The sequence below is a fragment of the Octopus bimaculoides genome, chromosome 14 (genome assembly GCF_046866305.1).
Source record: "Octopus bimaculoides isolate indiv1 chromosome 14, ASM4686630v1, whole genome shotgun sequence".
In the NCBI taxonomy this organism is placed as follows: Eukaryota; Metazoa; Mollusca; class Cephalopoda; order Octopoda; family Octopodidae; genus Octopus; species Octopus bimaculoides.
The window spans coordinates 26,385,575-26,402,589 of NC_142941.1; the positions used below are offsets into that span (position 1 = coordinate 26,385,575).

General features: G+C 36.9%; 1 protein-coding gene across 2 annotated transcripts in view; it reads left to right on the top strand.

Moving 5' to 3' along the window:
* LOC106874548 (protein MAK16 homolog) overlaps positions 1 to 17,015 on the top strand; it is a 167,316-nt gene that overhangs the window by 16,387 nt on the left and 133,914 nt on the right. The gene's annotated exons all lie outside the window — the stretch shown is intronic.

Genomic DNA, 17,015 nt, shown 5'->3' on the forward strand with positions numbered 1-17,015 from the left:
GCAGGTGAACACTTATACAAAGAAATAATTAGACATAAAATATAAAAATTATTAGAATTGGGAATCAAATGTGGAAATATTATCGAGTGGCTAGCAGAAAACCGCCTGGAGGGCGGTCTTTCTGCTAGTATATGTATGTGTGTGTGTGTATGTATATATGTGTGTGTGTGTATATGTGTGTGTTTGTATGTGTATGCGTGTGTATGTATATATATATATATATGTGTGTGTATGTATGTATGTATATATCATCATCATCAGGCATCTGGTGTCCATGCTCGCATGGGTTGGACGGTTTGACCAGGGCTGGCAAGCTGTAAGGTTGCACCAAACTCCAGTCTGGTTTGGCATGGTTTCTATGGCTGGATGCCCTTCCTAATCAACCACTCATAGAGTGTAATGGGTGTTTTTATGTGCCATTAGCATGGGTGCCATTTGCGTGACACCATTTTCTGCTACAACTGATTTTACTTGGCTTGATGGATCTTCTTTTCAAGCATGACATAATGCCAGAGGTCTCAGTCATTACCTCTGTGAAGCCCAACACTCGAAAGGAGTTCAGCCACTTTGTCTCCGTGAAGCCAGATGCTTGAAAAGTGCTTTTCACATGCCATAGGCATGAATACTGTTTATGCGACACCAGCATCAATCCCTACTACGATTTCACTTGGCTTGACAGGTTTCTCAAGCACAGCATATTGCCAAAGGTCTTGGTCACTAGTTTCACTGCTATATAGCATAGCTGTTTGCACATAGGCATCATACAATCTGCCTTTCACTCTGAGTGAGAGGCCCTTTGTTGCCAGTAGAGGTAGGAACTCTGAACTTTACCCAGGCTAAACTTATTCTCACAGCTACACTCTTGGAGTATCCACCTCCGCTACTGACTTGGTCACCTAGATAACAGAAGCTATCTACTATCTCTAGCTTACCCCCCCCCCCGACAGTTTATGGAGTCTATTTCCTGTACATTTTTGATGTTTGTTGTACCTGTGCATCTTCCTCACACAAGCTATTTTCCCTGTTAACCTCCCTCCGATATTGCTGCAGCTCTTATGTGTCCAAAGCCTACACCGGGTACATCTTATGGAGTTTCTACCTATGCCTTTTCTACAGATTGAGCAGGGCCACTTACCTGAAGGGATTTGTGATTTGTCTGCCTTCCTACTTACTAAGACTTTGGTTTTTGCTAGGTTAACTTTGAGGCCCTTTGCTTCTAGACCTTGCTTCCATACACATATATATATATATATATATATATATATATATATATATGTATGTATGTATGTATGTATACTCTTTTACTCGTTTCATTCTGTTGGTGATCTTTTGCTGAACTGGTAAGTTTCAGGGACGTAAATACACCAACTTCGGTTGTCAAGTGATGGTGGGGGGGACAAACACAGACACACAAATACATACATATATACACACATGATGGACTTCTTTCAGTTTCTGTCTACCAAATCCACTCACAAGGCTTTGCTTGGCCCGATGTTATAGTAGAAGAAACGGATCTATTTTAAAACGGGGGCCACATTTTTCATTAATGTTTTACGTAGTGTTTTTGGTACGGAAAGACTTTCAAACTTCGTATACTTATCTATTTTGTGTTATAGAACAGAAAAATATTTTTGTATTCGAATTTATTTCATGTAAAAAATTGTCTTATTTCGATAATTTCAACCAATCACTGACAAGTATTCAGTTGTTTACATTTACTCCTTTGGCTGATTAAGCGATGTAAAGCGTATTTAATCTCCATACCTTCGTTTTATTTGCTTTAACCTTAACCCTATCCCTAACCCTAGGGTTAGGGTTAATTGTTTCAGAATCGTTTGTTTATGTAGTCGGCACTTAATGTATATCGGCTGAATGGACGTCAGTGATTGGTTGAAATTACAGAAATACGACAACTTTAACATGGAATAATTTATGGATTTCTTTTTTTTTAAGAAGACTAAGAGAAAAAGATGTTTTATATGACACATTCTACCAGTGTTCCAAGTTTCAAAGTGTTTCGTTAATGAAAAATGTGGCCCCCGTTTTAAAAAAGATCCGAAGAAACTTGCCCAAGGTGCCACGCAGTGGAACTAAACCTGGAACCATATGTGCAAGTATATATATATTATATACTGAAGAATCACAAAGAGAACTGACTGAAATTCAGATAAAAACCAACGTGGAGGCAACTCCTGTTTCAATACTAGTGTTTCCAACAATAAATGTATATTGTACAATATACAATCTTTTTTTTTTTAATTGAAAGACATTTTATTAATTTTATATCCTAGTGTTAAATAATTTAATGAAGCAGGGGGAAAGAAAATTTTTACACAATGCACTATTACTGTTACACATGATTAAACACTCACTACCAATTGCTTACAGTGAACTGCTTACCAATTGCTCACAGTTCTTAATTTTATTGCAATGTTTCAGTCCACTTTTAGTCACATAAGGATGGTCGGAATCCTTCTACAACATCTTCCCTCTTTAGAATTAAACTCCATTCAGAGTTTTAATAGCTCTTAAACTTAGGGCTCAATTCCCGTGTTTTTGTTCTTTGCCATTTTCTGGTGCCGGAACGTATAGTTTCAGACTGTTTGGGTGTTGATACCTCAAACATGTACAATACTTCAATGGGGATTTCATTTCTCATGACTGGTTTTTCTGTGAATCTTTTTTTAAGTTGGTTAATATGTCTTTTATGTTTGACATTGTTTCCTTTTACCAGAATAGCATTTTCCATTATACAGTGAATTACAAGCGAATTACACAGTCCTCCCAGCTTTCTTTACCATATCTATAGGTTTTTAAAAGTCACCTAACTTGAAAAATTTTGAACTTTGCTTTTTTTTCTATTGTCACTCAGTATCAAAAACGGATCTGACCTTTCTAGCAAACATCAATTCTAGTGGTTGAGGGAACCTGTGGAAGAGGTGGACCAAGGAAGACCTGGGATGAGGTGGTGAAGCACGACCTTTGAACATGAGGCTGCACCAAGGCAATGACTAGTGACCGAGACCTTTGGAAATATGCTGTGCTTGAGAAGACCCGACAAGCCAAGTGAGACCATAACCTGTGGCCGATGCCAGTGGTATTACCAGCCCACTTATGCATGCCTTTCCTTCATTGGACACTAAACTCTGCTTGCGAAGACCTGTTGAGGCAAGTGAAATCGAAATCAAATTCGATGTCAGCACCGCATGACTGGCATCCGTGCCAGTGGAGTGCTAAGTGCACCATCCGAGCATGATTGTTACCAGGGCCAGTGACTGGCTCCTGTGCCGGTGGCACGTAAAAAGCACCATTCAAGCATGATCGTTACCAGCGTCGCCTTACTGGCACTTGTGCCGGTGGCATGTGAAAAACAACATTTGAGCGAGGTTGTTGCCAGTGCCTCTGGACTGGTTTCTGTGCAGGTGGCACGTAAAAAACACCATTTGAGCGTGACCGTTGCCAGTACCGCCTGACTGGCCCTTGTGCCGGTGGCACGTAAAAGCACCCACTACACTCTTTGAGTGGTTGGCATTAGGAAGGGCATCCAGCTGTAGAAACTCTGCCAGATCAGATTGGAGCTGGTGCAGCCACTGGCTTGCCAATAAACTGTCCAACTCCTGCCAGCATGGAAAGCGAGCGTTAAACGATGATGATGATACCCCAGAGTTGCAACCTATTAGCAGTATGGGTAGGGATTACTTTCTTTGACCCTTATATAGATAATAACAGATGATGATTTTTAAAGCAAATGGTAACTTGTAATTTATACAGTTCTTTATGTGTGTTAATTGTTAGGTGTTTAGAGCATTCATTGTCGACTCTAATTTGTAGGTACGCATCAGAGAGGACAATTTAGAAAATATCTTGCCACTGTTTAATTTCACAAATATGTTCTCTGGAGTAAGTAGCGGATAGTGGAACGTTTTAAGACATTCGTTTAACCCAGTGCAAAAATCAGCACACACTCTGGTTTTATTATTCTTTTTCTTAGTGTACACAGTTGGTGATGCTCATTGACTATATTCCACTTTTTGGATAACTCCAATTTTCTCTAGTTTCTCTAACTGGTTTCCAAGTTTATTTTAATCTAGGTCTTCTGATTTTTTTTCCATGTATCTGTGTTGAGTATTGATATATCACTGCCCATATCCAATTGTAACTTTACATTTGTGCTATTAATGTTTACATACACAAATTTCCTTTGAGGCTCATTCATATTTCTTGTCACTGATAACCTGTTTGTGTAATTTTTTCTGTTGAACCGTTTCTTAGGTTCTGTGTGATTCTTTATGACCTATCTTACCACACTTGAAGCATTTTATATTTTTAAATGGACAGTTACTTTTAAAATGTAGAAGACCATATCCATAACATGGATTTGGTCTTGACATTTTTTTCTCTTTTCTGTTACCAGTTGACATGCATGAATATGAGCAAACTTTTTCAATTTTATCTGCATCATGTCTTAGATTTATAATGCTCTGGCATTCTTCTACTACTGTCTGTAAAGTTAACTTATGGTCCTGTTCTAATTTTCTCAGTATCTGGAACATATATCTACATCTTTGCTTGTAAGCGCTTGAAACAAAATTAGACATTTTACTCTTTTATTTGTTTTTCATTTGACTACGGCCATGCTGAATCACTGCCTTTAGTCGAACAAATCGACCCCAGGACTTATTCTTTGTAAGCCTAGTACTTAGTCTGTCGATTTCTTTTGCCAAACTTCTAAGTTATGGGGATGTAAACAAACCAACATTGGTTGTCAAGCGATGGTGGTGTGATAAACACAGACACACAAACATACATATATATACATATGACAGGCTTTTTTCACTTTCCGTCTTCCAAATCCACTCACAAAGCTTTGATTGGCCTTCAGCTACAGTAGAAGACACTTGGCCAAGGTGCCACGCAGTGGGACTGAACCAAGAACATGTGGTTGGTAAGCAAGCTACTTACCACACTGCCACTCTTGCACCTATGTCCGGGGTTAATTAATTTAATTTGAATTTTCCACACTGTCTGTTAACAACTCTGGCATAAGTGATGAAATCTTCATCCTTTTTGTCCAAATTTAAACATTGCCAGCAAGTATTGAACAGGGAACTTCTTTCACTGAAAAATTTTCAATAAAAAATTGTTTCATCAAAGCAAGTTTCACCAGGTTTCTTCGGCAGAATATAATTACTGTATTTTTTGTGTTTAGCAGGGGATAACTTTCTTAAAAGTAGTCTTACTAGGAGGGGTGTCTGAAAAGTCTTGAGCCTCAAAAAAACAAAACATGGTACAAGACTTCTGATGATTTATTTTTCAACATAGTCCCCCTCGATGGCTGAACACTTTCTCCAGTGGTGCTGAAGTGCCATTATCCCGGCGTAGAAGAACTCTTTTGTTTGGGACTCCAAGAAACTTCCTACAGCATCTATGACGTCATTGTCACTGGCAAAATGGTGACCAGCCAGGGCTTTTTTCATTTTTGGAAATAGATGAAAGTCAGAGGGGGCTAAGTTTGGCGAATAAGGCGGATGGGGAACAAGTTCGTATCCACAATCATGAATTGTTGCCATGGCAACCACTGAGGTGTGGGCTGGAGCATTGTCTTGATGAAAAAGGACTCCTCTGGAGAGCATTCCCAGCCTTTTTTCTTTGATTGCTTCTCAGAGGCGTTTCAGTAGCTGAGAATAATACAGCCCTGTCACGGTGTGACCCTTTTCAAGGTAATCGATCAGCAAGACACCTTGAGAATCCCCAAAAAACGGACGCCATGACCTTGCCAGCTGAAGGAATGACCCTGGCCTTCTTTGGAGTAGGGGAAGATGTGTGCTTCCACTGCTTTGATTGTTCTTTGGTTTCAGGCTGGTAGTGATGGACCCAAATTTTGTCCATAGTAATGAAACAAGCAAGAAAATTCTCTTCATCGGCTTCAAACAGTTCCAGATTGCTCGTACACAAAGTGCACCCGGTGTGTTTCTGTTCAGGAGTCAAAAGGCAAGGGACCCACCTTGCAGAAACCTTGAGAACCCAAGTTCATTTGTCACAATGTTGTCTGCTCTTTCAGTTGAGATTCCCAGTCTCTCGGCTATCTGACGACATGATATTTGGTGATCTTGCATTATCATACCAAGAGCAAGGTCAAGGTTGTCCTTGGTGATTGCAGTTGGAGGTCTCCCTGGTCTTGGATCATCTTCCACACTCTCCCTGCCATGCTTGAATTCATTTACCCAGCGTTTGACTGTTGCATATCAAGGAGCATTGTCTGTTAAGGTTCTCACCATATCTTCATGGATTTCTGATGGAGTCATGCCTTTCAAATGAAGGTACTTTATGACAGCACGATACTCAGTTTTCTCCATTTTCCTTGTAAATTCGAAGCTTGTTTATTCAAAAATCTGCAACAAAAACAATTAAAATATCAGAATCATGAAAATGAGCAAGAATACTCTGAAAAGACTGTACTTACCAGAAAAAATTGTTTCAATTATATAGCAGCCCCAATTCTAGGTTAGGCTCACAACTTTTCAGACACCCCTCGTATTTTCTCATCAGCCCAATTTTTACATTCTTCTTTGAGGATTTCTTCGTATCTTTGAAAATACGCAGAGAAGGTAATCTCTTCTGGATTATAACTGAATTCTTCAAGAGTTTGTTATGATGTCTGGCAAGTACAAACCTGAAGTATTTTCCAACTTCTTCAACATTAATTCCAGTAACTGTTAGTTTTGTTGCTCCTGTTGTAGTTGCTGTTGCAACTGCTCCACAGAGACTGATAACTCCTCCATGTTAAATGATTTTTTCTTTGACTTTGTACCAGAAAAAAAATTCAAATGTCCAACGCAAGCTTTGAATAAACTTGTCACTACTTTTATATCCTAGTGCTGGATAAATAATTTTATGAAGCAGAGGGAAAGAAAGTATTTACATGACACACTATTATTACTGTTACACGAGGTTAAATGCTCTCTGCCAATTGCTCACAGTGAACTGCTTACCAATTGCTCACAGTTCTTTATTTTATAGCAATGTGTCAGTCCACTTTTAGTCACATGGGGGTGGTCGGAATCCTTCCATAACAATTAACATTTTTTTTTATTGGATACCAAGGAAGCAAAGAAATTACATTTTGTCGTAGAGTGAACTGACCCCCCCCCCCCCCCAATGTGACTGTCAGTGGACTGAATTAATCTTATAAATAGATAGACCAGTAGACAAAGTTGAACTGTGAGAGTGTTAGTCTTGTCATTGATTCTATGTTGGAGTATTGGATTGTCATTGTATGAACAGTTATATGAAGATAACCAACTCTTGTTACATTGCTTCTTGTTATATGGTTATATTTGGTACTGTGATATATTGTTACATACATGCACATCATATATCGTCACTGATGATATAACAGTTGGCGATGAGAAGTGTTTGAGACTTACTCGAATTATTGTGAATTGTATATTTTTTATGAGAAGAAGAAATTTGTTTTGTTTATCATAGAAAAATTACTGTCAACCATAATAGAGTTGCTAAAACAGCAACATGAGATTTTACAGGTTCTCCTCAAGGAAACAAAAAATGTTACAAATGTATTTACACCAGATCTGTTGGCAAGCTCCATCAATGAATTTAGATATAATCTGGATGAAGGTGTTACATTTGCTGCTTATTATAATCGATCTGAGGAAATATTCAAGAAAGAAAGGTTCAGACTGGAAAGAAGTTCAGAAGACTAGACTTTTGCTAAGAAAATTAGCACCAGTAGAACATGAAAAGTATATCAATTATATACTACCCCAAAAACCTGGAGAATTACTATTTGAATACACAATGAGCACACTATCATGCATTTTTAGTGAAAAAAATCTTTGTTCAACACAAGAGGGTCCTGTTTAAATTTGACAAAAAACATAGAGGATGACTTCATAACATATGCCGGAATAGTAAACCGTGAGTGTGAAAAGTTCAAACTAAAGGAACTGACAATGGATATGTTTATGTGCCTGATATTTGTTCAAGGATTAACTGCACAACAGGATTTGGAAATTTGCACAAGAATATTGACTAAGCTAGAACAGAACCAGGATATTACTCTTCAACAGATATCAGAAGACTATCATTATCATCATCATCTAGTGTTTTAAATCCGGGTTTTATCTCTGTTAATGGGTGTGGCCAGATCTACCTCAATGCTTATAGCAACCAAGGTAGGCAGGTGCAGCCCACCCCAACCTTTGGGCTGGCTGGTGCCCATTCTTTGCTATCATGTGGCTTTTTTGGAGCTGGATTTTCTACGGGGAGCATGCCCTTGCTTATCCCCAACCTCAGTTTCTAGACATGAGTGGTCCCGAAACCAAGGCCTCTACCATGATTTTTAATGGATAATAAATCTTAAACATGACAATGAGAGAATACTGGAACATGATATATCAAACATAGAGGCTATAAGGCCAAAGAAAAACATTAGAAAGTGCAAAGTGGATTGATGCACAAGATGCAGTCAAATACATGATTGATATGACTCTCTGTTCAAAAAACTTAAACACTTCAGGTGTGGTTTTCGAGGTCACAGAAGTTCTCATTGTCTCACAAAAAATAAGGAAAGCATCCAAATATGATGCATTCAGGAAACATAATAAAAATGTATACAGTGTATCTGAAAATGATAAGGATAATAATATACATAGAAAGTTTGTAAACATAAAAATAAATGGAACAAACGTCAGATTACAGTTCGATACTGGGAGTGATATAACTATATTAAATGACAAAACATGGAGTACGTTAGGTAAACCGGTACTAAGTAAAACTATAAAAGCTGCGAGAGGTGTTTCGAGAAGAAAATTATCGTTTAGAGGTGAATTCAGTTGCAGTGTGACTTTCTGACGAAAAATGATAAAAGCAAAGGCTTATGTGCTAAATAATACCAATAATCTATTTGGAATGGATTGGATGGAGGAATTTGATCTTTGGGCTCTACCCATTAATCACTATTAAATGTAATAGGTACAGGCACAAGTTCTAGCACTGACTTGAACAAATTGCACAAAGAACTAAAGAAAGTATTCTCAGATGTGTTTTCAGACGAAATTTGAGATAAAAGAGAATGCAATACCAATTTTTAAATCAAAAAGTGTTATATGCACATTTTCTAGTCTCTTTAATGTGTTATGTGCACATTTAGAGAGACTACAAAAAATTGGAGTTATCCAAGAAGTGGAATATAGTTCATGGGCATCACCAATTGTATGTTAAGAAAAAGAATAATAAAATCAGTGTGTGTGCTGATTTTTCCACTTGGTTAAATGAATGTCTTAAAACTGTACCCTACTTAGTCTGGAGGATATATTTGCAAAATTAAACAGTGGCAAGATATTTTCTAAATTGGATCTCTGATGCATATCTACAAATTAAAGTAGATGATGAATGCTCTAAATACCTAACAATTAATACACATAAAGGTCTATGAATACAATAGGTTACCATTTGGCTTAAAAGTTGCACTGGTGCTCTTCCAACAGATTATGGATGCAATATTAGTGGATTGTGAATTTGCAATTGCATATCTCGACATATTGATTAAGAGTGAATTAAGAAGTCTTCTTGTACAACATGTGAAAAAGGTATTTAAAAAACTAAGTGAATATGGATTCAAGCTGAGAGCAGATAAGTGTGATTTCTTTTTGCCTAAAATTAGATGTTTGGGGCAAATCATAGATAAGAAAGGGTTGGCGTCCAAATCCTACCAGGGCATCAGCAATTAAAAATATGCCCCCGCCAAAGAATGTGGCAACATTACAAGCATTTTTGGGTTTGGTGACTTATTACCGAAGTTACATCTGTATTATTCATAACTTGCATGTGCCATTAAATTACCTGCTAAAGAAGGGAATGAAATAGAATTGGACGCAAAAAGATATACTAACTTCCAAGCTTTCTTTAGCACATTATGATCCGAAAAAAGAAATTGTAGTAGCTTCAGATGCCAGTGAATATGGTACCAGAGCAGTAATTTTGCATAAGTATGAAGGTGGTAATACAAAACCTGTAGCACATGCATCACATACACTGTTGCCTGCTGAGAGGAATTACAGTAAAATTGAGAAAGAAGCTTTAGTAATTATTTATACTGTAAAAAGTTTTATAAATTCATCCATAGCTGAAGGTTTTGTCTGCAAACCAATCATTGTCCCTTATTGAAGATATTTGGCTCTAAGAAGGGCATCCTAGCACATACTGCCAATAGAATGCAGAGGTGGGGAACCATTTTGTTGAACTACAATTTCAAAATGGAATACCGCCCCTCAAAAAAGTTAAGCCATGCAGATGGGTTATCTAGGTTAATACTTAAAAATATTGAAATGTTCAAAGAAAGTATAATTGCATCATTAAGAGCTGAAACAGAGATAAAAAGCATTTTACTATATTTTTAAGTAAAACACACCCCTTAGTGATTCGACATAAGAGAACGATAGAATAAGTACTAGACTTACAAAAAATAAGTCCTGGGGTGGATTTACTCGACTAAAGGTGGTGCTCCAGCATGGCCACAATCAAATGGCTGAAATAAGTAAAAGAGTAAATATTTTTGTTCACTTTGTAACAGTGAAATGTATTTCATCCTGTTCTCAGATAATCCTCTTATAAACCTGTTTATAGAATGCGTTTATTGTTGCAAACATTGACAGAAACATAACTTTAGTTCCTATAAGTGATTTCTACCATTCTATAAAATTTGACCTTTGTCTTCTTACTTTTCACTTCCACTAAATATATCTACTTCCATGCCTTTAAAATTTATTCCTAATCACCTATTGCTCTATATCTCTTCACTATTAGTTTTCTGCTAATTTCTTTCTTTCTCCTCCTTCTCTTTCTATAAACTACCTTTGACGTTATATCTACTAACGGTTTTTAAAAAAAAAACTTGCTAGCCTTCTCTTCATCATATACACAGTCATCACATTCTGTTAAAATATCTTATTGATATGTTTGGTTTCTTTCTTTCCCTATGAGAAGATTGCATTGTTTTACACCATTTTATTCCTTCTGAAATAATACCAATGTTTTCTTCGAAACATGTCGGAAGAAAAAAGATTTGAATAACACCTGCGTTTAACTCCATTTATTTATTTATCTACTAGCAGTATAACCTGATGTTGTCCGGGTGTGACTTATTACGCCATCTACGATAAGTCTTGCTAGGTGAAAATCAACTAAAAAAGAAAGCGTTACAATGAAAAAACCTTTATGATGTAAATATGTTCATAATTCAAAAGACGATGAAATTAATAGGGAAAGTCTGAAGGCTGTTTTGCGTAACATTATTAAGTGTACGTAAATTTCATCCGTCTAATTGGCTATACACATGCTTGTGCAAAACACTATTTGCTCTGCCCTGATTATACATAGTAGGGTAATCCCTTTTAGCAGGAGCTAGGACGGCAATTTCTGATGAAGCAATTGCTGGTGATCTGTTGCTACACAGTTCTGCCAGAATTCTATCAGATTGGGCAGTGGATGTTGATGCACCATTTTGCATTATGTTCAAAGTAGCTTCTGGAATGTGGTGAATTGCTGCAGTCTGTTGCTGTCTTTTTAAACCGGTTGCTTTCTTTCCCTGGCAAGCTCTCTTCTTTGGAGATATAATCTTTGTATATATTAAACGGAACAACAAAAGTTATAATAGATGGCAGGGTCAGTAGTTTTCACATTTCTGTAATTTTTCAGATTAACACCCGCACGGTTACCCAACCCTAACCCTAAAACCCTAATCCTAACCCTAACACTAACACCAACCCTAAACTCCAACCCTAAACCCTAACCCTGACCCTAAAACTGTAACACTAATCCTAACCGTAACCGTAACCCTAAAACCCTAACCCTGACCCTAAAACCCTAACCCCCTAGTGAAAATCGTGGTATATTTACAAAACATTGACGAACATGAGTTATATTTTAGTGAATGATTGTGTGTACTTATGCGTTTATGTGTTTGAGAGAGGGGGAGAAAGGAATAGAGAACAGGAGCAATGAAGAGAGAGGAAGGGAGAACGGAAGACAGTTATAAAATAGCAATGCGTGTTTATATTGAAAGACACAGAAAGTAAATCTTATATCTATAATGTTGATGTGTGTATGTGTTTATGTATATGTTGTTGTCACAGATCACGTATGTGTGATTGTGTGTGTTTTTACGTATCTATGTTATGAAAAATAGGTAAAAAATACTAAGAGGAAAGTTTAATCTATGACTTTGTATGTATCACTTTCTCTCTCTCTCTCTCCCTCTTTTACTCTCTATATTATATGTTGAGTGCGTGATCGATGTGTAAGAATGCCGGTACAGGTAGAAGGGAAGAAATATAAAAGTTGCTAGAAACAACAGCCAATTCTCCCTTAAATCACACAAAGTAAACGGAATTTAAAAATCTAATTACTGCACTGGAAAGTTCACATCGAAAAAATTCCATTGATGTAAAAATTTTTACGCAAAAGTGGAAAATGTGGATTTCTATAAACTTTTAAAAAGGCTTCACACAGACACACATCTTCAGCTTTATATATAAGATATTATATAAAAACATTTCACCTAAACCTGGAGTTTCTACCTCTATAAGTAGGCTGTTACATCCTTAGTACTTGGGTGAATTTTTGCTACACTAATAACTATTTATTTATTTTTTCTGTGTTATTTGTAAACATTGAAACACACATACACACATGTATACACACACCATACATACATATTCACACACATACACATATATACATATGTAGACCCATATACATATACACATACACACAGATATACACATACATAACCATACACAGCTATACATCCACACAGCTACCCATATGTACCTACATACATACATACATATGTATTTATTGTTAATTTCTGTGATAACTACATTGATATACTACATTTTTCAATTTACATAAATTTTTAACTATACAGCTCTCTATATTTTTACAATCACCTGTTTTATAAGAATAATCATTTGAGGAAGAGGCTTTACATGTAACTGGTTTCTGATCGTTCTTAATAATATGTTTATTAATTACTACTACTATCTTCTACATTGACCCTGGAATTAGGGGAGTTATTAACACATTCTCTATTTGAATAAAATAAATCTAATTTTTTATTATTTATAGAAGCCATAATAGTAGCTAAGTTAGTTTATCCTATCTTTATTTCTTTATTGTTAATAATTTCATAATATTTATTATTTATTTTGAAAAGCTTATTAATTAGCCTATAAATACATTTCACCAAATTAGTATTTATTTGATGGCATATGGAACTATAAGCCATATAAAATTAAAAATAATATCTACTAGCAAATATACCTAGTACCCTCTATGCACCTTATGCTGTACATTTCTAGTTCTACAGTTAATACCAGGGTTAATCTTACATACCATGCAGTTTTCATTAGTGCATGTGGTATTGTCGAAGGAGTATGTACATAACTGCGATCTGATGGAGTTCCCTGACTTTTCAACCATCTTAATGTTGATTTTGTTCTTCACAAACGTCACTTCTTTATATTTGTCAGCCCTGTACCATGTGTTTACTTTGTTTGCTTTATCACAAACTCTCTGTATACTATTCTAGTCTAGAGTGGGTACCGCTGGCTTCATTACATATAATGCTATCTAACTTCTTCCTAGCTCCCTGTATACACAAATCCTATCTTTCTGGTCATATCCAGAAATTGCATGCAGTACATGAAGTTCTGTACATGTTTCCTTGTTTCAAAGGGCTCACATAGGTGGGGGACATGTTATCCATTATTCTAACTAAGTCTGTTATCGTTATGTTAATTTTCGTATTGTGACAAAGCTGAGTTCTTGTGAACAATATATATTGTTGGAAACACTAGTAATAAAATTAGACCAATAACAGAGTTGCCTCCCTTGGGTTTTATCTGAATTCTGGTCAGCTCTTGTGATTCTTCAGTCTATAATCATCATCATCGTTTAATGTCCACCTTCCATGCTGGCATGGGTGGGACAGTTTGGCAGGAACTGGACAGTCAGAAGCCTGCACCAGACTTTGGTGACTGTTTTGGCAGGAGTTTTACAGATGGATGCCTTTCCTAACACCAATAATATACGTAATATAATACATCGTTCATTCTATATTTGATGTGATTATATACATATATGGTATATGTTATCTCTATATTACTAAGTCGTAGTATCTGAATGACATCTCTCTTTCATATATATATATGTATATATCCAATTGTGGCAAAAGTTTGGTACATTTAAAAAATAAATTAAAATTGTTATTCCCAAATACAATTTAATTCAGATATATACAACGTAGAGATATACTTACCTAATAACTGATTCAATGGTTGAATATCTAGAAGAAAAAATAGGTAAAATCAAAAATATAGTTTTAGACCAAATTGCTCACTTTTAATAAATAGAAGAATACATCATGTATATGAAAATATGTTCCAAACTTTTGGTCACAACTATATGAAGGTAGTTAATTATGGAAACACCACTCGTGTTATACAGCACACACCTAAAATTAACACAGTATACGTTACAAACAAGATAAGCATGTGATTTTAACTTTTACAATTAAAATATATGCTATCACCTCTTACCATGCACCTGTTGGCAGGAGAACACAGCTGAGAAAAGGTATTCACAGTAATTCTGGATCTGCTTGGTTTTTGGCCCTTGGAGTCTTCTTGCTTTTACATTTGTTTTTATTTCCCATACCATCTTGGGTCAGATGAATATATTATTAGTATAGCTGGATAACTTCTTTTTGCTAACCCTTACCTATTTTTCATTAAAGAGCTATCTTGTTCCATATCTTTGAAGGTGTGAAGCCAGTGAACAACCTGTTGGCAGAGGAAATGACAACATCACTCTTTGGTGCTTAGCAATATTTGGGAGATGCACAAATGTAAACACACAAATGCACATATACAAACGTGTGTGTGTGTGTGTGTAATCATCATCATCATCATCATTTAATGTCTGTTTTCCATGTTGGCAGAGGTTGAATGGTTTGCTCAGAGTTGACAAGCTGGAGAGCTACTTCTGGTTCCAGTCTGATTTGACTTGGTTTCTATGGCTGCATGCACTTCCTAACACCAACGACTTTACAGAGTGTGCCAGGTGCTTCTTATGTGGCCTGGTATGGGTACTTTTTATGTAGGTTGGCAGGTGCTTTTCATGTGGGCCCAGTACTCACCGGCTTCTGTCAAATTATCCAACCTGTACCACCAAGGAAAAAGTGTACGAGGGCACTTTCAAGGCAAGTCCCCACCCTCCTTTGGGGGTAGGAGTTTAACAACTCTGCTATGGTGGATGGGTCTTCTTACAAAAACAAGGTACCACATATCTTGGTCCTTTGTCATCCTCTTTGTACGGCTCAGTGTCCTGAGAATAGCCTTCAGTACATCTTATGACTTTCTGGGTCTCCCTCTTCCACTAGTTTCATTCACTGTAAGTGATTGGCACTTCTTTATGCAGCTGTCTGCATCCATCACAGGGCCAAGCCAAACCAGATCAGCAAATCTCAATGCAAATAACAGTGTATAAATGTTGGGTTAAAAACCCTTTGGATAGAAAAAGTCAAAGGATGCTCATGGATTCGAACCCACATGATTCACCATTCCTAAAAACAATTATTTCAGGTTCTCAAAGTTTCTAAATTCTTATGACATCAACAACTCCTCTCATTCCTCAGTTGTTGGGTCATTTTGTCTTGCAAATTACTTAGTGTTCTTGCTGGTACTGGTGCTATGTAATGTGGTTGGTGTTAGGAATGGCATCCAGCTGTAAAAACCTTGCCAAAGTAGACAGTAGAGCTTTGCTTAGTCCTCTGACTCACCGGCTTCTGTCAAATTGTCCAACCTGTACCAACAAGGAAAAAGGATGTTAAATTATGATACATATATATGCATATACACATACATGCATACAAGAATAAATGCATATATACATACACATACAAACATGACATGCATACACATCACCTATACGTCACTTGTGGAAATACTCCACATTTGTTTGGCATTTAAAATTCTGACTTGTTTATTTCAGTTTAACCTTTTTGATACCTACCCACCTGAGACTGCCTCTAGTTCTGTGATATGAGGATGAGCTGAAAAGTTCATAGGTTCACTATGACGGAGTGATGCTAGAACTGTGAAATCTTGCATGCATTAATTTTAACTTTTATTAATAACTGCATTGTTTCATTTCCGGGTAAACTGATATTTGACTGTTCAGAGAAGACTTGAAAAGTAACTAGTAGTGACTTCTCTTGAAAATGGACAACATTTGGCATTGTGGTGTTATCAGGTACCTGTTATCAGGTACCTGTTATCAGGTACCTGTTATCAGGTACCTGTTATCAGGTACCTGTGGAAAGTTCAGCTTCCAAGGGTATTCATGCTGACATGGTTGCTACATTATGGGATGACACTCCAGCTTTATCAGCAGTGCAAAAGTAGGCTGCTGACGTCCTGGACGTCCTGCAGCTGCCACCACTGAGGAAAGCATTGATCATATTTTTCCACATGATGATGGTTGACAGGTGATTGACTATAAATCAAATAGCCAATGCTATTAGCATATTCTGTGAGAGAGTATTCTGCACAGTGAATTTGGTATGATAGTTTCTGTTCGGTGGGTGTCACATTTGATACCTGATCAAAAGCACACCAGACTGATCACATCACGAGAAAATCTAATATTGTTTGAGGCAGATCCAGCTGGTTTCCTCAAACATTTCCTAACCCAGGGTGAGTGTTAGTGTCATCACTTTGAGCCAGAGACAGAGAGACAATCTATGCAGCAGAAACATCCCTCCTCACCTGCTCCAAAGAAGGCTAAGCTCATTAGGCCCCACCTGACTAGCATGTCTTTCCCAACATATAAAAAGCACTTGCTTGGGAACCAGTATTGTAGTGATGATGATGTCATATCTGCTGTTGATGACTTTTTTGACCAACAAGATGAAAACCTCTTCACCAATG